The 25,890-nt window shown below is 39.3% G+C and overlaps 1 long non-coding RNA gene across 1 annotated transcript; it reads right to left on the bottom strand.

The window, feature by feature from the left end:
* Positions 1 to 2,238: 2,238 nt before the first annotated feature.
* LOC140529806 (uncharacterized) lies at positions 2,239 to 25,890 on the bottom strand. The gene is made up of 3 exons (XR_011975677.1): positions 25,662 to 25,890; positions 17,630 to 17,752; positions 2,239 to 6,028 (listed from the first exon to the last, which is right to left on the bottom strand). It is a non-coding gene; the product is annotated as an uncharacterized lncRNA (long non-coding RNA).

Genomic DNA, 25,890 nt, shown 5'->3' with positions numbered 1-25,890 from the left:
GCCCCTAACTAGCTATGACTTAGGGCAAGTCACACTACTTCTAAAGGGGCCTTACTTTTTTCCTCTGTAAGACGTGTTAAATATGCCCATTCCCAAGTGGATCTGAACTAGATTTAAAGAAATTGAGAGATATTTAACAAAATAAATAAAATACAATAGATATAATATTACATTTTAAAACTAAGTCAATATGCAGCCTGCCAGGATTATTAGGTACAGATTAATGGCCCCCTTTTCTATTTGGGTTCAACAAGAATGGCTTAGAAGAGTTCTAAACACTGTCCAGCTCTGCCTTCCCCCACCAGATGGGGGAGCACCAATTTGGTAACCTTGTTTGAGTTTCCTTAGTCATTCTCTTCTTTTTTCAATGACAATAATTTGGTAGGCATGTACATACAGTATATCACTCATTAGCATACTTTCCCTCCTTGCAGGACTAGTTCACTTGCTACCTTTTCCAGAACTGTATTAAACTTTCCCTAACCTCCCCAACTAGAAGAGGATGCTCTTAAAATCATTCCTTTTTGGCTCAGTAGATACAGTGCCAATCCTGAAGTTAGGAAGACCTGAGTTGAAATCCAACCTCCGACACTTACTAGCTGTATGACATTGGGCAAGCCACTTAACCCTATCTGCCTCAGCTTCCTCATCTGTAAAATGAGCTGGAGAAGGAAATGGCAAGCCGCTCTAGTATCTTTGCCAAGAAAACCCCAGATGCAGTCACAAAGAATTAGACACAACTGAACAACAAGATTTAACCTTTCCTAAATATTTTTTTCTAATTTGTCTCAGTTATTTGTATGAGTTCCATCCTTCCTTAGATTATAAGTTCCTTAAAGGCAGTGACTGAGTTGTATCTTTATTTGTGTCTCTAGGCCTAGCATAGTGCCTTCTTTTCATGTGTTAAGGATTCAGTAAATGTGTTTGATAACTGAATTTGTTGCAACGAACTGAGTTGGAAATAAACACTACATTAGTATAAGATTGGTTCCTTTGTATTCCATTTCTATTTTCAAAATTAATAGAGATGTTTTCCCAGTAAATTTTTTTCTGGAAAGAATAAGTAAGCCCTTATTGGGGAAACACCAGAGTAAGCACACTGTCTCTACCATATATAGCTTTGCAAATAAGGGGGAATATCTCCCCTTCCCCAAGTCTAGTTCCTTCCTCAGGGAGACATAAGCAGAGTAAAATAAATGAAATCCATATTCTTTACAACAGCATAACCTGTTGCCCAGGGCAAGTGGATGGCTATTAGCATGACTGAATTAGTTAGGTCATACCACTCAATGACTCCTTAATTGGTTCCCACCAAAAATTCTGAAACTGTTTTTATTTCACAGAGGTCCAATGAAACAAACAGTCCAGTGAAACAAATTCAAGTTGCCCTCCTTAGCCCCGTTTTCTTTTCCTTAGCCCCATTTTATAGATGTGACTATAAGAAGATGCAAAATAAATAACTTGTATTGTTACTGCAGCAGATACTTTTAATACATTTTTCTTTCTTAAGTCATTATTTATAAACATATACATTTTGATTTTGATTTTAGCAAATACCAAATGGAATGCGTGTTTGAGTATGCTTTTCTTTTAAAGCATATAATTAAGATCGATCTGTAATTTTCAAAGATGCTTTGCTTGCCTGTCCTTTCTATTCTTTCAGCTCCATTAAAAAAAAAAAATCATGCCCCAATGACCATTTTTTTCCTCCTCTGCCCTGTCCTCTCATTTTTCTTCATCCCCTTTCCCTCTCCTTCCCTCCTCTTTCCTCTCCTCCCCTCCTCAGCTCTGTTCTCCCACCTATTCTTTCTCCCATTGCCCCTCCTCTTCTCTTTCCTTTCCCCTCCCCTCCCCTTTTCTCTTCTCTCCTCTCCTTTTCTCTGTCCTCCCTTCATCTTCTGTCCTGTCTCCTCATTGCTTTCCCCTATTGCCCTCACATCCATCACACACCCACCAGAAAAAGAAAAATCAAAGCACTTGTAACAAATATACACAGTCAAACAAAACAAATTCCCATATTGTCTGGGACCAAAAATATGTTTTATTGTGGCAGCCTCTCTCAAAAATGTGGTCCTGCTGGAAGGCAGCAAGGTTGAACTATCTCTTTCCTTTCCAACCAGTACCTCAAGTCAGGAGGCAGTCTGATTCTTGCTAGCTCTGTGGTCCAGGGTAAGTCACTTAACTTTTCTGGGACTCAGTTTATTCATCTATAAAATGAAGGGGTGGTAGTAGATAACATCTAAGGTCCCTTTCAGCTCTTGATCCCATGGTCCCCCCAAAAAATATCCAACAAGAAAAATAAAGTTTTAAAAAATATGTTTTGATGTGCATGCAGACTATCAGTTCTCTCCCTGAAAGTGGATAACATGCTTTATCATGAGTCCTTTGGAATTGTTTTGGATCATGGTATTGCTGGGGGTAGTTAAGTCATTTCACAGTTGATCCTCATATAATATTGCTGTTCTTATGTACAGCATTCTCCTGGTTTTATTCATTTTACTTTGCATCAGTTCAAGTTAAGTCTTTCCCAGTTTTTCTAGAAGTATTCTGCTCATTATTTCTTATAGTACAATAGTATGTCTTCACAACCATATGCCACAACTTCTTCAGCCACTTCCCAACTGATGGATATACTTCAATGTCCAATTCTTTGCCACCATTAAAAGGGTTGCTATAAGTATTTTTGTGCATATATGTCCTTTCATTTTTGTTTTTTATCTCTTTGGGATACAGACCTAGTAGGGGTATTTCTGGGTCAAAGGACTTTATAACCCTTTGGGCATAGTTCCAAATTGCTCTTCAGAATGGTTGAATCTGTTCACAACTCCATCCACAATGCATTAGTGTCCCATTTTTCCCACATCTTCTCCAACATTTACCATTTTCCTTTTTTTGTCATATTAGCCAGTCTGATAGGTGGGAGGTTAAAACAAGAGCTGTTTTAATTTGCATTTCTCTAATCAAAAGTGTTTTAGTGCATTTTTATATGACTATAGATAGCTTTGATTGCTTCATCTGAAAACTGCCTCTTCATATCCTTTGAACATTTATCAGTCAGGAATGACTTGTATTCTTATACATTTGACTCAGTTCTCTATGTATTTATCAGAAAAATGCTATAAAAAAATTTAACAGTTATGATTACTACATATTTCCCTCCATCCTTTTTCTACTTCATCTTATACTTTCTCCTTTCAGCCTGTTCATCCTCAAAAGTGTTGCTTCTATCACCTTCCCTAATCCACCCTCCCTTCTATTAACCCCTTCTTCTCTCATTCCCTTCCCCTCCTACTTTCCTGTAGGGTAAGATAGATTTCTATTTTAACTGAGTGTGTATTTTATTCCCACTTTCAGCCATTTCTGAAGAGAGTAAGGTTCAGGTGCTCCCTCTCAGTTCTCCCCTTATTTCCTCCACTGTAAAAGTTCTTTTATGCATGATAATTTACTCCATCCTACCTGTCCCTTCTCCCTTCTCCCAGTGAATTCCTCTTTCTCATTTATTTTTTAAAAAATATCATCCTATCATATTCAACTCACATCTTCAAATTGCCTATTCAGCTTTGGTCTTTTCATTGGGAATGCTTGAAAATCCTCTATTTCATTGAATATTCCCCCTCCCAATGAATTATACTCAATTTCACGAAGTAGGTGTTTCTTAGTTGTAATCTTACCTCCTTTGCCTTCTAGAAGATCATATTTCAAGTACTCTGATCCTTTAATGTAGAAACTGTTCAATCTTGTGTTATTCTGACTGTGACTCCATGATATCTGAAGTGTTTCTTTCCAAGGCTTGCAATATTTTCTTCTTGACCTGGGAGCTCTGGAATTTGACTAATGTTCCTGAAGTTTTCATTTTAGGATCTCTTTCAGAAGGTGATCAAGGCAGTCTTTCAATTTCTATTTTATCTTCTGGTTCTAGGATATCAGGGCAGTTTTCCTTCATAATTTCTTGAAAGATGATGTCTAGACTCTTTTATTGATCATGGCTTTTAGGTAGTCCAATAATTCTTAAATGATCTCTCCTCAATCTATTTTCCAGATCAGTTGTCTTCCCAATGAGATATTTCTATTTTTTTCATTCTTTTGATTTTATCTTTTTGTTTCTTGATGTCTCATGGAGTCATTAGCTTCCCCTTGCCCAATTCTAATTTTAAAGGAATTTTCTTCAGTGAATTGGTGTACAATTTTTTTCCATGTAGCCAATTCTGCTTTTTAAGGAGTTCTCTTCAGTAGATTCCTTGTGCCTCTTTTATCATTTGGCCTGTTCTGTTTTTTAAGGTGTCATTTTCTTGAGTATTTTTTTGTATTTCCTTTACCAAACTGTTGACTCTTTTTTCATGATTTTCTTACATCACTGTCATCTTTTTTCCCAATTTTTTCTACTTCTCTTATTTGATTTTTAAAATCCTTTTGGAACTCTTCTAGGAACTCTTTTTGGGCCTGAGACCAGTTTACATTTTTCACTGAGGCTTTGAATGTAGCAGTTTTGACTTTGTTATCTTCTTCTGAGTTTGTGTTTTGATTTTCTCTGTCACCATAGTAACTTTTTTTGTCAGGTTCTTTTTTGTTGTTTGATCATTTTCCCATGCTATATCTTGACGTCTAACTTTATGTTAAAGTTGGGCTCTGTTCCTGGGGTGGAAGGGGCATTATCTCAAGCTTCAGAGTTGTTGGGTTTTGGGGTTTTTTTGCACCTGTCTTCAGAGCTAGTTCTGGGATCTGTAAGTTTTCAGCTTTTCCATGGTGGTGTGATCTAAGGAGAGGTATGTTTACTACTCTCCTAGCCTGTGCTCTGGTGTGTAAGTGACCACAAACACTCTTTTCTGGCCTGGAACAGTGATCAGGATTCTTGCTGTCCTGCAACTGCAAGCTCTAGTGTGCTAGTGCTCCTCCTCATCCTGGCACTGAGACCCAAGACTGTGACCTAGATCCTCGTATGGGCAATGCAACAGAGTCCTGCACCTAATGCCAGCAAAGGGACGCCTCCAATTTCCTTCTGACCAGTTATCTGACTCTCTTACTATTCATGGGCTGAGAACTCCAGAAGCTGTGGTCAAGTCAGTCCCCCACAAAGGCCTGCTGCCATCTTGCTGGGACATTGCCTGCATTGAACTGCACCGTACTCTTACCCCAGCTAGACAAGCTTTTTATGAAGACCTAATAAGTTGCCTTGTGTTAGAATATTGTTTCACTCCATTGTTTTGTGGGTTCTGCTGTTCCAGAATTCATTTTGAGGTGTAATTTTTAAGTTGTTTGAAGGGGAATTTGGGAGTGCTCAGGAGAGCACCTCCCTTTTCTCTGTCATCTTGGCTCTGCTTCTGTAACATTTGGGCAGGGAGAGGCAGCAGGCCTCCAGGGAGTCTCCCCAACTCCTGCATTGAAACAATCCCTCCTCCCCTTTCAGACATGTTCACTCTTCTGCTAGAGAAGTTTTAAAGTTACACCCTATATAACATTAAGTAGACTGTGAAAGTGCTGTGAGAGTTTTGGGAAAGAGGGACCACTTTTGGCTGAGAGGATAAAAGAAAGTTATTTGGAAGAGATAGCTTTTAAAATCATTCTTGATTATCAAGTAAGATTTCAGAGATATGGGAGAAGGGCAGAAGGAATGAAATAAGCAAAAAATACGTAAAAGAATAAAGGCAGAAAAATTCTGTTCAGGTTCAGGAATAGAAAGTAGTCGAGACTGGCTAGAGCATAGAACATGGAAAGGGTAGGGGGTATGCTATACCAAAGTGAGTTTCAAGAACCTAATCTGTGATAAGACTGGCATGGCTATGGTCTTGACCCATTGGTTAGCCCAATGACCTCCAGGTGTGGATAATATAACACTCAGCACCTTGCAATCAAATACTTCATTTCTTTATAAAATATTCAGAGCTATTCCAGATGAAAGTGTCCTTTGTAGTTACAGGAGTTCTTGTTATTAGGTCCAAGATCTGAGAACTTTTCTTCTATAAATCCAGTCCATTCCAACTCATCCTTTAGAAGCTTCATGGGAATATATTTTGGCAGCCCTACCCAACCACTGACCATTGGGGAAAAAAAGCAAATTATAGGAGACAGTTACAGGTTGGGAAAGTATAATTACCCACATGACATTTAACCAACATGCTCCGATCTTTTTATGTTTCAGAGGCTGGGGTCTATACTCTTAGATTTCTAACCTACTTCAGGGGAGTAGAAGATGATATTATTAGGAAAAACTTTCTGTTTGTGTACTTAGAATGTAAGACTTTAAGGGCTGAAATCTCCTACCAGAAAATGTTCTTAAATTAAGGGCAATGTCATTGCTGCCCAGTGCAGTTCAGGTATGGTCCTCTTTCCAGAACAGTCTAAGTCAGAGGCATCAATCAGCACTCCTGAACCAGATTGAAAGGTAATTGGGAAATATTTAACAAAATAAATTAAAATACAATCAACCATGGATCTATATGTGGCTTTATGTCCTTTGAGGATCATTTTGTATGATTTTATTTCCTCTGTTTCCATTTGAATTTGACACACCTGGTCTAGATGTGCCTAGATGACTGTCTAGATGTCTGTCTAGATGACAGATGGTCTAGTTCAACAAGTATTTATCATAATTGTAATCAGCAAACATGTATTAAGGGTTTGTTCCATGTCAGGTTCTTAAGACACAAATGTGAAAGCAAAATAATTCCTGCCCTTGAGAAGCTTACAGAGTTGCCAACATTTAACATAGGTAAGTACAAACAAGATTAATACAAGATAACTGTGTGTGCTCTATAGCTGGAGGGATCAGGAAGGGGTTCCCATAGAGAGTGACGCTGGAGCTAAAACTTTGAAGAAAACCAGGCATTTTAAAGGGGTGGGAGGGAAGAGGGAGTACATTTCAGACAGTGCAGAGCTACATAAATAGGAGATGGAGCACTTGATATCATATCATATTCAAAACTTGCCCTATGCATATAGCTGACCATAGCTAGCACAAGTGGCTTGATATACCATAACTGGATAGGTTTCTTGTGGATTTATTTATTTAATTAATTTACTACAGCTATTAATAATAGGGGGCAGCTAAGTAGCGCAGTGGATAGAGTGCTGGCAAGACAACTCATTTTCATGAGTTCAAATCCATCCTGATTCACTTACTAGCTGTGTGACCCTGGGCAAGTCACTTAATCCTATTTGACTCAATTTCTCATCTGTTAAAAAAAAAAAAAGAAAGAAATGAAGAAGTAAATGAGAACCAACTCTAGTATCTTTGCCAAGAACACCCCAAATGGTGTCACAAAGAGTCAGACATGACTGAAAAATGACTCAACAACAAAAATTAATAGCAGCATCACAGGTCTGAGAACTAGAAAGGACTGAAGAGACCTACTCCAATCTTTTCATTTTACAGATGAGAAAACAGAAACCCAGAAAACGAAGCGACTTGTCACAAATCACACAGCTAGTTAATAGTAGACTCAGAACTAAAACCCAGGCTTCCTGACTTCCCTGTTCAATGTCTTTTCCACCTTTGGCTCAGTGAACATGTGAAAAAAATGTAACCACAGAGTTTGACTGGTTAGCTCAGTTGGTATGAGCACCGTGCCAATGGGGCATGAGTAAATGATTTAGCCAAGGCAGCTAGGGGGCACAAGTGAAAAGAATATCCCTTAAGGAAAGAGAAGACATCTTGATTTGTAGCAGTAGACCTGGAGTCTACCCGAAAACCTAAATTCAAATCCAACCTTAGATACTTATTAGGTCACTTTAACTTCTGTTGGTTGCAGTTTCCTCATCTGTAAAATGAAGAAAATAATAGTATCTACCTCCCAGGGTTATTGTGAAGATAAAATGAGAAATTTTGGTGAAGCATTTTACAAATTTTAGAGTGTTTTATAAATTGCTAGCTATGATTATGATTGATATTACAATCAATGGTCTTCTATGTGGAGATAATACCAGCAATCATACATTGTCAGCTGGCTACATTCTGTAAGTCATTTTTCCATTATTAGTGATGGATTTGCATCTACCTTCTTGATGGGTACCATTCTTAGCAAACAGTGGGTAAACATTTCTAGGATAACTGGTTAGGAGGAGGGACACAACCATAGAATAGTGCAGTGGGGACCTGCCCCATAGGTGTCAAACCAATACCTCGTTGGCACGATGCTGCCTCTAGCAGAGCTCAGCAGTCATTTACAGAGATTACAGCCCTAACACGTGTGCATATGATAAGAGCTCCAGATGAAGAGTCAGAAAATTGTCCTACCATTAGCTAGCCATGGGATTTGGGTTAAATCACTTTATCTTTCTTGGTCTTGGTTTTCTCCTCTGTAAAGTAAGGAAACTGGACTGAATGATTCCCCAGGATCCCTCTACCTCTAACATGCTGTGAGCCTATGCTATCTAGAATCCATGGAAGAACCAATGCCCTTTGCATGTTTGCTATGAGCCAGGTGTAGAACTACAATGAATGTTGTAGGCCTTTTGGAGGAGAAGGGTGTAGAGGGTGATCCTTTTGCTAGACTCATCATGTGAATTCTCTTGAAAACATTTTAAACATCCTGAAGAAGCCCCCCCCCCCCTTCTTTATTGCATGTTTCCCTTCCTTTCTACCTCTTGCTTTGGGAATAATCATCAAATGAATACGACCATTGCTTCTATTAATTGATTCTCCTACAGATCAACTCACACCATCTAGGGACACTCTAAACCAAAATTCCCTTCACTGGCCATCTATCCCCCTCCATATATCATCTCTGTATTAGTATGTAAGTTCTTTGAGTGTAGGGATGGACTCAATTTCATATTTGTATTCCTAGGACTTAGCACAATGCATGTCATAGTAAGTGCTTAACAAAGTGTAGTGGAAGTCATGGAAGAAGTGAAAAGAATATCCCTTAAGGAAAGAGAAGACCTCTTGATTTCAACTGGAATTTAACTTGTTTTCTTCCATGGGACAAGACCAGGAATATAGAGGATTGGATTTCATGAGAATAATATTAACTGATATCTAAATAGTGCTTTATATTATGCTGGTTAAGCCTCATAACAACTATATGAATTGGGGATTAGAAATACGATTTTTCCCATTTTGCAAATAAAGAAACTGACATCCAGAGATTTCAAAAAACTTGTCTATGGTCACATGACTAAGCAAGTGTTAGAGGTGGGTATGGCACGCAGATCTTTCTGGTTCTGAGTCCAGCATTCTATCACCTAGATAATGATGATGCTTCTTTAAAGAAAAATGACCTCCTTCAAATGGGCCATTTGAAATGTCTTGTGGAATAGTTTTATGGGGATGAACATCTTTCCTCTATAGACAGCTGAGCTGAATTTAGGAAATAGAGGATTTGTTTTTGGTTTATAGTCTCAAGTCCCCTGATTGCCAGCTCTCCTGAAGGCCAAGAGGTCTAACTCTTTTAAAAAATGCCTCAATCACCCATGACCCTGAATGGACAACTTATCTATTATTCAAATGAAGGCTTTTTATGGTCCCTTTTTGTGTGTGGAGGAAGAACAAAAGAGGCCAGGTTATTGGAAGAAAAGAGAGTCAAAAAAGAAAGGAGATGGAGAGATACAAGAACCAATTAAAAAAAGAAAGAAAAAAGGAGATAAGAAAGAACAAGCTTACAGGCTGTACAAAAATATATGGTGGGCTGGATTTGGCATCTGAGCCACAGTCTAAAGAATCCTGGTCTAGAATAATTATTCAAACAAGCACTTAGTATAATTTACTTGGCAAAAGTTGACACAGAAGAAACAAATTGCAGAATGTTAAGAGTTTCAAGAGAACTTAGAGAACTAGTCCAACTCCATTTTTTTGTATACATCCTGAAGAAGCTTCAGGATGTTGTATACAGAAACTAAAGCCCCCCGTCAACCAATCAGTAAGTATTGGTTAAGTACAAACTATGTGCCTGGCGCTGTTAAGCACTAGAGATACAAAGAACTATTCCTGCCTTTAAAGAGCTTATATTCAATAGAAGGGGAGAGCACACAATATGAACATTATTATGTGTGTGTATTAGGAGAGGGCAAATTGATTTGCCTAAGGTTGCATAGCTAATAACTAGCAGAGAAACAAATCTAAGTATCATGATGCCAAGTCTCAAAGACAGTGATAATTTTGCTACACCATACTGTGATATGGTTTTTAAAAATAACTGAAAGTATTTGCCAGTATTCTTATTGTGAAACTGATATTCCTAAAAAAGATGCCACAGTCCTGCTAAAGAAGCATCAATGACTCTCTCATGGTCTTTAGGACCATATTCTGATTTATACTTAAAGTGAGTTTTCTTGACACCTGATTCCAACCGATATTACTAATTTCATTTTGTTTTACTGCGTGTTTCGCCCAAACTGGCTGACTTTCTGCTCCCCACTTATGACATTTTCTCTCCTGTCTCCATGACTGTGCAAAGGCTATCTCCCATGCCTAGAATGCTCTTCCTCCTCACCTCTGGTTCTTAAGACTCTCTAGCTCCCTTGAAGGTTAAGGTGCTGTCACTTCTGACACAAGGCCTTTTCTGATTCTAACCACAGCGCAGGTTCCTGTTCTGTCAGTTGTTAAGAGTTCTCTCCGCCTCACCAATCCCTCTATATATTCAGTATTTGGTATTTATTTATCTGGATAGACATTCCTTCCTCTTGTAGAACATAAACTCCTTGAGGTTAGGGATTGTGGTTTTATTTGTCCATCTCCAGAAACTGACACCATCCCTGAGACACAATATTTATTGGATTTAATGGGAAAGTCATTTGGCACCATGCTCCATTATTTCCAAATTTTCACTTTCAGGACAACACAATAACAATAAATCAAAATTGAACACTGCGTAATTATAATGACCAAGCTTTGTTATTAAGATATGACCACACACCTCCTTTCTTTGCAGACTGGGGTGGGGAGTTGGAGGGGAATGCTGTTTTTCAGTCATGTTGAACTCTTTGTGAACCTATTTTAGGATTTTCTTGTCAAAGACACTGGACTGGTTTGCCATTTCCTTCTCCAGCTCATTTTTATAGGTGAGGCAAACAGTTACTGTCACTTACCCAGGGTTACATGACTACTAAATTTCTGAGGCCAGATTTGAACTCAGAAAGATGAGTCTTCCTGATTCCAAGCCCAGTGCGCCGTCCATTACACCACCCAGCTACCCATGTGGGAGGCGAACAGACATAATAGCACAAGGCTTAGAACTTGATTGATGTGTTGATTAACTTTAGTGAATAACTGTTTTCTTCGTTTTTATTCTTTGTTTTAAAGAATAGTTCTCTGAGGGGAAGATGTATTTTGAAATGATGTGAAAACAAAAGGTACCGCCCAATACTTTTACAGTAAAATAATTTTCACTTTTAGGAAGATCATCCTATGAAATGAGATGGAATAAGGACCAGTTAATACCTCAGAATGCCTGTCTGGTGTATTGGTCTTTCTCAGACCTAAATTTGCATAAGGCTGCGAAATCCTTAGTCTAAGATTAATGTATAAAGAAAAAAAGTCTTCTCCATGTTAGTTGGCCTCTGGTCTTACAGAGGGAAAGCAAATGACTAGATTCAATTGGAGTTATGAGACAATTCCACTTGGGTGGGTGTGTGTGTGTGTGTGTGTGTGTGTGTGTGTGTGTGTGTGTGTGTGTGTGTGTGTGCGTGCGCGTGTGTGTGTGTGTGTGTGCGCGTGTGTGTGTGTGCACGCACGCACACGCTGTATGTATATATGTATAGATAGATGCTTATTAACTCCTAATGAGGCACACACTGATCACTTGAGGCTTTGAGGATGTTTTTATAAAGGTTGTTGTTATTTTCAGGAGAGGATAAAAATAGGGTTTCTCAGCACATTAACCACCTCATTCTCTCAACAACCCTGAAAGTTATTTAGGTTATGATTTTCCTAAAACAAAAATGCAGAAAGGAAAATAACACAGCCTGAAAGCTGCCTTAGATTTGCATCAGTCAGTATCGTTGAAGCCACAAATATACCTTGAGCAATGACTTCCCCTGAAGGGCTGATAAGCAAAGTCTTGGAAATGAATAAATGAAATGAAGAGGGCCTCGTGGGAACTGCCCTGTTCTCAATGCCCCCAAGTCCCAAGGACAGTGAGCCAGAGCCTTTCAAAAAGAAAGAGGGTGTATAGGGAATTTAAGACTTCCCAGATTATCAAAAAAACAAAACCACCGGCATGGGACTTGACTGAACTCAGTTTGCTTCATCATCAGTCTTGGATAGTAATACTGTTGATTTATTGTCTCTTCAAATTTTCTGACTTGACACAATCATTACTAATATATATTCATATAAAATATTTATGTTGAAAAATAAAAATCAAATATGATGGGACACCTGTTATTTTATGTATTGCTCTGCAAGACAATCAAGTGGTCATGTCAAACACTATTGTAGTCAAAAGGAAAGAGTCAACTTTTTAGTCATGTCATCAATTTCCATCAATCTCCCAATGACTTTCTTCACTGACTCTCTACATACATCATACCCACCTGAGGCAGAAAATGAAGTGGATGTGTTTGCTACATGTGCTCATCTGTCCTTTCAACATAATTCTGGTTTTTGAAATCCCTTTAACTACTTCCCGAACATCACTGAAGATTGTAGGAGTTCTTTGACTTTTGACCTATTACAACCAGCAATGTAAACATGCCATCGATCTTTCCCAGAACTTAGGGAAGAATATTACAATAATTCTAATTTTAGTACTCAGAAGCCAGAGGAAATATGAACAAAAGTACATGGACAGTGAATGGTCACACTCACCAAGCATTCCCATGAAAAGAAGTTATCAAAACAGATAATGACTGCAAATAGTGATGCTAGTCCTGTCCATCTTCCTTCTATTTATACCTTCTCTACATGAATGTGCTATGTTAGTGTGAAAATTAGAGCCAAATTATGCAAATTTGTATTTAGTTAAGCTAATTTTCCTGTCTTACATGAATAAAAAAAGTATACATTTTTCTTTGAGTTAAAATTTTCCCAGAGATAGGAATGTGTATTTTAAATAGGGGTATTCAAGATAAATGTTGAAATGTAGAGAGATAATGGGAAAGAAAAGGTGGAAACAACAGTTGGATTAAGGAGAAAGAGATAATCAATCAAATATTTACTAAATATCACTTTTCAGGCACAGAAGATTCAAAAATAGCAACAAAAATTTCTGTCCTTAAGGAATATATGCTTTAAGTATCTTGATATATTCAAAGCACATGCAGAATACAGTCCTTATGAGGCCATCAAACCCAAGATCCTCATTCTATAGATATGGATAAGTGTTGCAAAAGATGTGGGAAAATTGAAATAATGATGCCTTGTTGGTGGAGTTATGAACTGATCCAACCATTCTGGAGAGCAGTGTGGAACTATGCCCAAAGGGTTATAAAACAATGCATACGCTTTGATCCAGCAATACCATTTCTCAGTCTAAATCCCAAAGAGACCATAAAAACAGGAAATAGATCCCCATGTACAAAAATATTTATAGCAACTCTTTTTGTAGTAGCAAAGAATTGGAAATTGAGAGGATGCCCATGAGTTGGGGAGTGGCTGAATAAGTTGTGGTATATGAATGTAATGGAATACTATTGTTCTATAAGAAATGATGAGCAGGCAGATGTCAGAAAAACCTGGAAAGATTTACATGAACTGATGCTGAGTGAAGTGGGCAGAACCAGGAGAACATTGTACACAGTAATGGCAACATTATACCATGACTAAATTTGGTAGACTTAGCTTTTCTCAGTAATGCAATGATCTGAGACAATTCCAAAAGACTAAAGATGGAAAATGCTATCCATATCCAAAGAAAGAACTATGGAGTCTGAATGCAGATTGAAGCATACTGTTTTCTCTCTTGTCTTGCTTTTTTTTCCCTCATGGTTTGCCCCTTTGGTTCTGATTCTTCTTTACAACATGACTAATATGGAAATATGTTTAATATGACTGTACATGTATAGCCTATATCAGATGTGCATGCTGTCTTGAAGAGAGTGGCAGGGAAGGAGGGGGAAAATCTTATAAAAGTGAATGTTGAAAACTAAAAATAAATTTAAATTTTTTTTTTTTAAAAAGAGGCCATCTAGCCCAAGGCCCTCATTCTATAGATATGAAAACTGAGGGATTAAGGATAATGCTTTTGGTAATACAAATCATAAGTGGTAGGACCAGGATTTGATTTTTTCCTCTTACTACATTCTCTAGTATTATAGTCATATTATCCCTTCAAAAGTAGCCAACCCCTAAACAGGGGGTTAGCAAAGGAGCTGCTACAACTTACTAGGCTGAGTTTAAGTCAAGTAGGAAAAATTCAGCAACAGCAGCTTATAGTTTGTTTCTGAAGAAGGGATTGTGGTAATAGTAATAGGAAGAAATAGGGCACACTGGAGTCTCATACTGTTGGCCTCTACAAATTAGCCTCCTCAAGTGCTGAGCTTTGAAAAGAAAAGCTGCTGACCAGCAAGTCATTTCATATGGAATAAGCTGGTCCTTCAGCTCCCCAGTCATCAGGTATAGGAGTCCATTCTCTTCCCCATTATTCCCTTTCACACCTTTCAATTTGACACTTGCCTTTTTTCTCTAAATCACCCACCTTGGCTGCTTCTGCTCTTTTCAGCTCTACAGAATTCCTTATTTCTCTCCTTCTAATGTTGACCCATTTCCATGTTTTCTCCCAAAGAATGCACAGTAATATGCCTAGTTCTGCTTTTCCAAAATTCTCATCTTGAGGCCACAGGATAGCTCCTATCTCAATACAGATGAATCGCAATAGTGGACTGATGACCATCCCAAGCTAGGGAAGGGGAAAAGCTCAGTCTCCATCTTTCAACATGTACCTTTGAGACCAAGAGAAGTGGCAGAGACTAAGTTTAAGGGTTTGGTAGAAAAAAAGACTCAGAAGTTTCCAAGGCCTCTGATATGTTAGGGTTCAAACAGGAGAGCAAGTCTCAGGTTCAAATGAGAGCAAAGGACCTCAAGAGCCCCATCCTATTGTTTGAGAATGCTGGTTACCTAGGATACCAAGATAACAGAATCATAGAATTTTAGAATTCAAAGAGACCTCAGTGCTCCCCTAGCCCAACCAGTAACTGAAAAATCAATCCTCCTACACTACAGTCAACAAGTGGTTACCTCACCTTGGCTTATAGTTCTCTGGTGAGGAGGAATTAGCTACATCCTGAGGCAGTCCATCCACCTCTATTGGAAAGGAATAACTGTTAAGGAGTTTTTTCTTGATGTTATAACCTTTGACTCTTTGCAGCCCCCCCCCCTTCTTATTGTTCCTAGTTTTGCCCATTGGAACCAAACACAGTCTAACCCTCTTCCACATGCCAACTTCTCAACCACATAAAAATAGCTAGCATATTTTCTCCTGGCTTCTCCACTCTAATCTCAATGTCCCAGATTCTATCAAGTGATCCTTAAATGGTATGTCCTTGAGGACATCTTTTACTCTTTCAGTTTTCTTTTTCCAGACAGTCTTCAGCTTTTCAATATCCTTTGTAAACTGTTATTCTAAAAACTCAATAATAGAGGAATGGAGCCAAGGAGGATGGAAGGGATAACTGCTTATATATAGCTCCTACTATATGCCAGATACTGTGCTTTTAAAAATCTTATCTCATTTGATCCTTACTAAAAATCCCATTAAATTAGTGGTTTTATGATCCTCATTTTACAATTGAGGAAACTGAGGCAAACAGAGTGTAAGTGACTTGCTTAGGGTCACACAATATCTGGCTCTGAACTCAGGTGTTCTAACTCCAAACCAAGTGTTCTGTCTACTACTCTACCTGGTGCCCCTGAGGATCAACAACTGCTCACTCTAGAAATTATGCTCTTAATGTAGTCAATGGATACCATTGATTTGGGGAGCTGCCATATTTTCTTGACTCATACTGAGCTTGTAGGCCCATAAAGCATGTACATCTTTGTCAGGATGACTGTCATGGATGGGCTTCTCACCTGGACTAGCCCTGAAAACCAGAACTTCTTAGGTTTCTTTCCTACTCAGAGGAGTATTCTCTCTCCAGCTTCTGTCTCTTTCTACCTCTTTCTACCAGAAACTAGGAACCTGTTCCTCCTCTCCCTTAAACCCCACCACTTGATGGGGCTAGTGCTCTCTCTCTCTCTCTCTCAGGCTGCCTTGGCTCCAAGTGCCATGACTCTGCCCTGTAACCCATTGCTTCCCTCACCTCTTTTCCTATAATTGGGAAGCTGGACATCACTGGATCATGGGATATAGAGAAGGAAGGGACACTACAAGGCCATCTGGTCAACTATTTTGCTTGATGGATGTAGAAACTGGGACTCAAGAGAGGTTAAGTAATTTGCCTTACATCACACAAGTAAAAAGTGTAAGTCATAAGATTCATACCAAAATCTTCTGATTCCAAAGTCACTGATTTTTCCGATTTTCCTTTAGAATATGACCAACCCATGTACTACTGGACAGTAAAGGAGCAATTTGAATTGAGTGTGTTTGAGACAGAGCTGAATGGGAAAGATAAGAAAATAGTAGGTCTCAGGGCAAATATAACTGTTATAAAGGAAGTACGAGGTAAGATGAGGCTGGAGAGTTTTATTAGGCTAGCTTATGTAAATTCAACCTCCCCAAGGGTTGAAAATAAGAAACCCTAATCAGTAGATCAACTTTGTTGTGATCAGGGGGTCCTTCTGTTTCCTTTAGTCATAATTTCTCCATGTCCTTTTCCTTTTCCATTGTTCCCTTTTACTCTTCTCAAATTGATACTCACCTTTCTTCCTTTTAAAATAATATTTCCCCCCAATTACATGGAAAACCAATTTTTAACATTTGTTTTATTTTTGTTTTGAGTTAAAAATTCTACCCCTCCCTGGGATAGTAAGCAATCTGATACAGATTACTCATGTGTGATCATGTAAAACTTTTCCACACTAGTCACTGAGTATGAGGAAACAAAAAGAAAAGAAAGGAAAAAAGAGATAAAAGAGAAAGAGAAGGAAAAGGGGGAAGAAGGAAGGAAGAGAGGAAAAAAGGAAGGAAGGAAGGAAGGAAGGAAGGAAGGAAGGAAGGAAGGAAGGAAGGAAGGAAGGAAGGAAGGAAGGAAGGAGGGAAAATAGCATGCTTCAGTCTGTATTCAGATGGCACCACTTCTTTCTCTAAAGTGGATAGCATTTTTTATCATGAGTCCTTTGGAATTGTCTTGGGTCATTGTATTGCTAAGGATAAGTCATTCACAGTTGATCATTGTACAATATTGCAGTCACCGTATACAATGTTCTAGTTCTGCTTACTTCACTTAGCATCAGGTTATATGTCTTTCCAGGTTTTTCTGCATGTCACTTCTTGTAGAACAATATTATTCTATTGCAATCACATACCACAATTTGTTTAGCCATTCCCCAATTTTTGGGCATCTCCTCAATTTCCAGTTCTTAGCCACCACAAAAGTAACTGCTATAAATATTTTTGGACAAATAGTTTTTTTTTTTTAAATATCTCTGGGATACAGACTTAATGGTGGTCATCTTTCTTCTTTAATTCTTTCTTCTTCAGCCCTTCTGCTCTCTTCAGATTTATTTCTTCCAATATCCTTGCTTCAAGCATTCACTCCATTTTTATCTCAGAAAAGTAAGAATATTCTGCCCTGCCTTGTTTTTTCCTCTCACCTGGCATCCTCAGGACAGCTCTCATCTCACTCCTGATGACCAAGGGTGTCCAATCAGAGACTGACATCTACCCCAGGCTGGCAGGTGGAAAGGCTCACTCTTCATCTCACGGAATCCTCCAGGCTGAAAGGAATAACAGATACTAAGTATGAAGGATGGAGAGGAAAGAATTCTGATGCTGGGTATCTCAGTCTTCTGATGAGATGCCATTGAGAGTTCAACCAGGACAGCTGCTTTTAAATTCTAGCTCAAAATGAGAACTGAAGAGCTTCAGAAGTCTAGCTTCTGCCCCAGAGGAGGCTGGGACTACTTAGATTATCACAGAATAACAGAATCATAGACTCTCAGACTTAGAAAATATCTCAGTGGCCTTCTAGTCTAATTCATATCTAAAAAGATTTCTTCTACAATATGCCCTACAAGTAGATATTCAGCCTTTGCTTGAAGACCTCCTAAGAAGAGGATTCCTGTAACATGTCAGAAGGCAGTCCATACCTTTAATGAATCTTCCTGAGAGCCAACCTACATTGTCCTTTGTGCAATTTTCATTTGTTCCTCCTAACTCTGTCCTTTCAGGACAAGCAGAACTAATCCATCTATCACCAGTAACCTTTCGAGTATCTCATGACAGCGATTGGTTGTCCTGTTTTCTCTTCTCCAGGATTAGTGCCCCAAAGTTCTTCAGCTGATCCTCACAAGGCATGGTCTCAACCCTCCTTCTGATTTTCCTGCCCTGAGACAGTCCCAACTTTTCTTTTTTTATATATGATAAGTTAGTATTTTTTTAATTATTGAAGGTGGAGAAAACATAGAAAAGGGTACACTGATTGTTTAAAAAAAACAACAGAGTTTTAGGACTCTACAAACCAGGATCTCTGGGTTAATTAGACACAAAGAGTGTCAGGACAGACTGTAACACCTCCTCACTCAAAATGACCAGCCCCACTGTATTAATGTTGTACTTCTTTTCTTTTACCTTGGTATTCTTTTTTTAATAAGTTGATTTATTTCTTTTTAGTTTAGTCCCAGCTTTTCATTATTCTTTCTAAAACCGTGGCCAAACCCAACGATATTCCAGAGGCAGAGGAAAGCATGCTCTTCTTATCATCTCCTTATTCCAAGAATCCAAGTCCCCTCTGGCTGCCATATTATGCTGTGGAATTTTATTGAGCTCCATTGTCATTCCTATATCTTTCCAAACCAAAACACCCCTCTCTGACACCACTGCTGTGTGCTTTTCTCATAGAATCATTGAGGGCAAGGGTCTATCTTGCTTTGGTTATTTGTACCCTCTAGTTCTTGTTATTGTTCATCATACCAATGACATTAGGCGGGTGATGTCTTCACTTACTCATGAATTGGATTTAAGTGAGGCAGAGCTGCCCAGTTGTCAGCCTCACTCTGTCCTCCAGAGTCATTGGAATCCAATGGCAAGACAAAAGTCAAGATGACTGGTGATGGTCATGGATTCAGTGCGTGTCCATGGCCTTTCTAAATTAAGGTCTTTCACAGGTCTCAGTTTTACCTGAGGCAACTCAGTTCGATGACTAAGGGCTAAGTAAGAATTGGGAGAAAAGATGACCACAAAACACCACAAAAATATCAGTCTGGAGACTTAGCCCTTCACAGCAATGCAGGACCTAAAACATTTCCAAAGGACTCATGACACAAAATGCCATCCACATCCAGAGAAAGAACTATGGAGTCAGAATGCAGAATATAGCAGTCTATTTTCTTCTTTGTTATGTTTTGTTTTTCTCATGGTTTCTCCCATTCATTTTAATTCTTCTGTGCAACATGACTAATGTGAAAATGTGTTTAATAGAAATGCATGTGTAGAAGCCATATAAGATTGCATGTCATTTTGAGGAGGGAGGGAGAGAAAATCTGGAACTTATGGAAGTGATTGTTGAAAACTGAAAACGAATAAATCTAGAAAAAATATCAATCTGGGATCCTCAAAGTTTCTGGTGAGAACAGAAAAGAATTACTATTTACACTCATTCTAAGCCATCAAAATCTAAACAATGAGCCACAGAGGTTTGGGTCAAGGGCTATTACTGGCCATTCAATGAAAGCTAGAGTGATTTGGGGTTAAAGGCATAATTCAGTAGCTCCATTTGAAATACAATGGGCTTTTTAAATGCCTGTTTTTTCAGAGCTATATTTCAAGAAATCATCAATTATACTGGACAAAAAGTAAATTGTCCCAGCATTTTTGGAAAAAAATAAAATTAGTTAAAAATTTAAAAAAAGAAAAAAATCTAGTCCCCAAACCACAAAATATTTTACAAAATTTGTGCTACCAATATTATATTCCTATGGACAGAGCACTCACAAGTAAGTATATGATGCCCCAAGTGGAAAGATAGGCTATATGTGATGAGGGAATGAGGAGGAAGAGGAGGAGGAAGAAAAAAAAAAGAAGAAATCTGCTCAAACTGATGTGTTGGGTCCCCAGACGCCAGCTACCACTACTCTCAGGGCTTTAGAGGTAACTCTCAGAAACTGTGCTTCTTCTACTGTAGGTCCTGAGTGCGAAATGCAGTAGTTAGTCCCTACTGACGGTCATCCAAAAACCTCAATTCATTCTTACCAAATGTATTAACTCAAATAACATGGTAAAAACTGTTATTACAAAACATTCTCCTAAAAACCTGGTTCCCTCCTTCCCATAGACACACAGAATCCATGGGAAGAGTAGATTAAAAACTTAGACCTTGATAGTAGTGAGGCACATGTATAAGAAACAGATGTGACAAAGGTTTAACTGCCATCACCTGCCTTGGAGGCTCTCCTCTCTGGGTACAGACCTTGTGCAGAATCCTTCATCCATTGGTCCTTCATTCTTGAACAGGACCAATGACTTAGCATTTAACACAATGCTTTGAATATAATAAGTATTTGTTAAATGCTTTTTCATTTGGGATAAAGAGATCTCCATTATTAGGCAGTCCATTCCTTTGGAGGTAGACATCCAACTTTTGGATAGCATTATTTGGTAAAAAGTTGTTTGAAATAACCCCCCCCCCCCAAAAAACCCATTTAGCCTCAGATTTCCTCGTTGCAATATCCCAAGTAAACACTAAGTGAGTTGAATCCCTCTTGCACAGGACAAGTACTACAAGACTTTCAAACCTTTCAAGTACTTGAAGACTACTATCAAGTTTTCCTCTCAACTGGTTGAGTCAAATTAATAAGCATTTATCAATACTATGATTAAGTCCCAGGTACTGTGCCAAGAGTGTACTGTGTACTGTACTTTGTACTGTGCACAAATAGGCCTTGCTTTGAAGGAGCTTGCAATTTAAGTGGGGGGGAAATAACAGGCAAACAATTATGTACAAACAATTTACATACAGGATACTTCTGAGATAATCAAAAGAGGGATAGTATTAACATTAAGGGGGAACATGAAAGACTTCTTGTAGAGGGTGACATTTTAGCTAGGACTTGAAGGAAGCCAGAAAGAGATGTTTTCATCTGGATATCCTCCTCCTAGAAGATGATTCCCGGAATGCAGCACAGCCAGTGAGAACGATGACTCAAGGGATGGAGTGTTGGAAGATTGTAATGTCCACAGGTCCAACTGAATTTTAATTGGTCTTCATGGTCTTTATCCAGGAAGTATTGATTTGACTATGGTTCTAGAACTTGAAGAGGAGATTGGAGGTTGATGGGGTGGTAACCATACTGCGACAGGAAGGATGGTGAAAAGATGAAGGAGATCATGAGCTTGTCAGTATTCTTCCTACTGGGTGGTATCTAGAACTGATCACAATACTCTAGACAGCACTGGAATAGGGGAGAGTAATGGTGAACCATCAACTCCTGGAAGCTAGCTCGCGTAAATAGTTTCTAAGACTGCATTGCCTTTTCTTTGTCTGCCATACCATGTTTGTTAATTCATCCTAATTTGCAGTCCGCTGAAATCCCTATGAATCAGCTAATCCTTATCAAACTGCTCTCTATATGGATACACTCCTTCCATATGTATCAGTCTTGAAAATCAGGGCTTCTGTCCCCCTGCACTGAATTCCCCCTCCTTCAGTTTCATCCCGCACCCTGGACTATCCTCTTCACATCCTGACACTCCCGTTCATCAGTCCTTCATCAGAATTACCATAGAACCAGGTGTGCCCTCCACCAGGTACCTCTTCTCTCTCCTGGTTGCCACCTGGTGCCCTGTCCTCTCCTTAGGCCTGCTTCAGTCCTGATCCTACACTTTCATCAATAGCCCACTGCTTTCCTCTCGTGTATCTGGGAAGTTATAGATCATAAGATTTCAACCTGAAAAGTAGTTTTAAGAACCTGTAGTGCAACTTCCTCTTTTTTTTTTTTAAACCAGTGCTGAGCTGAGGTCCAGAGAGGCTGAGTATCTTGCCTTAGGCTAGACAAGTTATAAAGCAGAAGTCGTCTCATTCGAACCCCTCCCTTCTCTTCTGTCACCAAACTCAGTGCTGCCTCCCAACCCTTGGACTGGGAGCCAGGAAAGGAAATAAAATCAATTACTGGATTTGGGGTTAAACTGCATAAGAAAAAATGAGTCATGATGCTGGTCAATGAAAATTAATCTCCCTAGATGTTTATTTTTGAAAACAAAAGCCTCCATCAACCAGGTAGCATTCTGTTTGAGCAGCAGCTTCCTTTTTGCCCGGGTCACTAAAGCTCTTGGTGTCCCCCTTGTATTCCCATGGTTCCTTTTCATACTTCTTATATCGACACTGACTTTCCCTTTCTAATTTCCAATTCTTTGCTTCCTCAGCACTGCCAAAGCTTCTGAATCTCCTATTTCTCTCCATCTGCCTTGTTTCAACCCATAACTGGAAAAGATTTGCAATTTCCACTCATGGCTCTCCTAGTTTTGTCCTCTGGGACCAAGCAGAGCTGGTCACAAGTTAGCATTTCAAATACTTGGAGACTACTATATCACGATTCCCCCCCACACACATACACACACACTCCCCTATTCTCCAGGTCCAATGTCGCCATTCCTTCAACTGATCTCATGTGCCATGTTATCAAGAACCTTCACCCCGATTTCATTTTTCTGAAAAAAATCTCCCAACTTTTCAACACAAAACTATAAACTATGATGCTTGGAACATCTGGAATATAAGATATTCTGAATGAGGAAGACTAGAGTGAAATTATCAACCTTTTCTTGAAAGGAAGTTATGCCCTACTTATTGCATACAGGCCAAGCATACATTAGCTATTTAAATTGTCATACCCTGCTTTTGATACATATTGCTTCTGTCGTTGTTCAGTCATTCAGTCCTGTCTGACTCTTCATGACCCTGTGAACCATACTATCCATGGGTTTTTTTTGGCAACAATACTAGAGTGGTTTGCCATATCCTTCTCCAATGGATTAAGGCAAACAGAGGTTAAGTGACTTGCACAGGGTTACATAGTGTCTGAGGCCAGATTTGAATTCATCTTCCTCACTCTAGGCCCAGTGCTCTATCCACTGAGCCACCTAGGTGACTCTTGTGTTGAGTTTACATCCACTAAAACTTTAGATATCTTCCTGGCAAACTGTAGTCCATCCATGGATGTGCTTGCCATGAGGAACCAGGGCAGCTCCTTCTTCACTGTGGATCCTAAATTTTTCTCATTTATCTTCTACTCTGGGATTCCCTCTCCGCATCTGGTTTCTCTTCTTCTACCTCCTCCTCCCGCTGTTTCCCCAGAACCAGGTTCCATTTTAAATCAGGGACCTTTACCTTTCTTCCCTTGCTCCCAAGTTGAGGGGTCAGTGCTTTGAGGAAGCATGGGGAGAGAATAACTGACAAGAAGGAAACAAGTGGCTATACAGAAAGACTTTATCATGGTGGCCTGTGTAATTTAACCTACCCAAATGCTGAGCTTTGAAAATAAAGCCCCAAACAACAGATCTATTTGACCATGGGTTCCTTCTTTTTCCCTTGATCCCCATTTCTCCAAGTCTTCTGACATTCACATTAAGTCCTTTCACACCTCTGAAATCACCAGTCATCTTTCTGCTCCATTTCTGCCTTTCTGGCTTCAAATCCTCCAGTTCTCCTAAATTCCCTGTTTTTTTCAACCTGGCTTGCTTTCAATGTGGTCCATTGAGATTTTCCTCCCAGAAAAGGTGGAATGAGTCTCACCTAGGATCCTTCGAGCAGCTGACATCTCAGCTTTCAATGCTGGATTTCCTTAGGCAGGCAAATGGGAAAAAGCACAGTCTTCATCTCTCAGTGAACTCCAGTATCAAAGAAAAGTGACAGAGACCAAGTATGAAGGATTGAGTTAACAACTACTCAGAAGTTTCTAAGCTGAAGACCTGAGACCTCTGATAAGATGTGGTATGAGGGTCCCCACCCAACAGAGTTACTCTCAGGTTCAAGTGAGATCAGGAAATTTCCAGGGTCCCCACTTCTTTCATAGTGGAGGACGTTTAGACACGTAGATCATAGAAGAAGGCTCAGAATTCAGAGGGATCTCAACTGCCCTCAATGTAATTCATAACTGAAAAAGAATCACACACAACCAACAAATGCTTATCTAGCCTTCACTTGAAAATCTATTTTGGGAGGGGGCCACCTAAGACAGTCTATTTTACTTTCAGACACTTCTAATTATTAGATTTGTCTTGTCATTCGGCCCAAATTGGCCACTTTAAAATTTCCTCTCCTTTCTCTTAGTTAAACCTGCTGGGGAATCTAGAATCTTTCTTTCCTGCCAGAGCCTTTTATGCGTGTATTTGAAGAGGGTTACCATATTTTTCGGAGTCCTCATCTCCAGATTTGATATTCCAGGCTCCTTCAACTGAGTCTCCAATGGCATAGGCTCAAGGACCTTCCGCCTTCTCTTGGACATTCTCCAGCTTCCCAGACAGTGGTGCTTAGAACTGAACATTGTAATGAAGACATGCTTTGGGCAGGGCAGTGTCTAAGGGAAATATGAATCCCTTTTTCCTGGAAGTTATACCTCTCTTACTGCAGCACAAAACCCCATTCATTTTTTCTCTGGCTGCCACATCAAGCTCCTGATCCCTCTTGAGCTTACAGTTTATTACAATCCTCAGATCTTTATCACACCTCTTTCTATGTAGGTGGAGATAGTTCTCCCATGTATCTCAACCTTTGCTTCTTCACAGGCAATCCCTTTCCTTTTCATCCTTCACTCTATGTTGTTTTTCCATCCTCTTCCCCTACCACAATTGCCACAGGACTAAGCTACCCTTCAAATCATTGGCCCACACCATTCCTCCCCTAGACCTCACTTTTTGGACCAATGTTCTTTCTTAGTCTGCCTTAACCCTTTCTTCTGATGGCAATCCACCTCTTTCATCATCCTTGTTGTCCATGTCTGAAAAGATTTAGCTCACAGCATATAAACGAGGCTTAGATTTAGTTTAACCTTTCATTGTATGGATGTGGAAGAGAGGCCCAGACAAGCTAATAACTTGCCTTAAGTTACCCAAGGAACGAGTGTCAGACCTGGGATTCCAAGTGCCCAGTGTTCCAGCTCCAAAGCCAAGAACACTTTCAATATTCTCTTAAAAATATGACCAACCTCTGGATGAGAGGCAAGTAAAGAAACTTTAGGATTTATTGGAGGGGGGACCAAGCTGGAGAAGAGAGGTTATAATGGCAGGTTGTAGTTTGTGACTGGAAAGATATGAATAACTAGTATGAAAGAAAGAAGAGGTAGGGCAGATAACCTGAAGGAAAGGCCTTCTATTCTAATCTATGCAAATATAACTTGCTGGGTGCTAATTTTTGAAAATAAAAGTACCCAACAGGTAGATAGACATCTTTCTCATTGAGAGTTCCTTCTTTTCCCTTGGTCATCTTTTCTTAATGGCTTCTGTATCTTACTCATTGTTCTCTTCTCCCCACCTCAAATAAACCACTCAATTTTTCAAATTCCTTCTTTACCACTGCTCCATCTCTTTTAGTTTTCTCATTTCCCCCCCTCCTCCTAATACTGCCTATGTCCTAATTTCTCTCTCAGGAAAAGCATAATAATTTGCCCATCCTTACTTGTCACTGACTCTCACCTGGGATCCTCGGGACAGCATACATCTTGGCCCCGGTGAAGAAGGCTGACCAACACTGTTGTCTGCCAAAAATCAGCATTCATCTTCCAGTGTATACCTGAAACACAGCAAAAGAACAGAAGCCGAGGATGAAAGATTAGGGATAAATGACTCTGAAGCTTTTAAGGCAGGAAACCTAAGGCATCTTGTTTTCCTCTTCTAGAAATTCTGCAGTTTTTCAATCTTCTTA

The sequence above is a fragment of the Notamacropus eugenii genome, chromosome 2 (genome assembly GCF_028372415.1).
Source record: "Notamacropus eugenii isolate mMacEug1 chromosome 2, mMacEug1.pri_v2, whole genome shotgun sequence".
Taxonomy (NCBI): domain Eukaryota; kingdom Metazoa; phylum Chordata; class Mammalia; order Diprotodontia; family Macropodidae; genus Notamacropus; species Notamacropus eugenii.
Note: the sequence above shows the minus strand (reverse complement) of the source record. Positions and strands in the feature narration are given on the sequence as shown.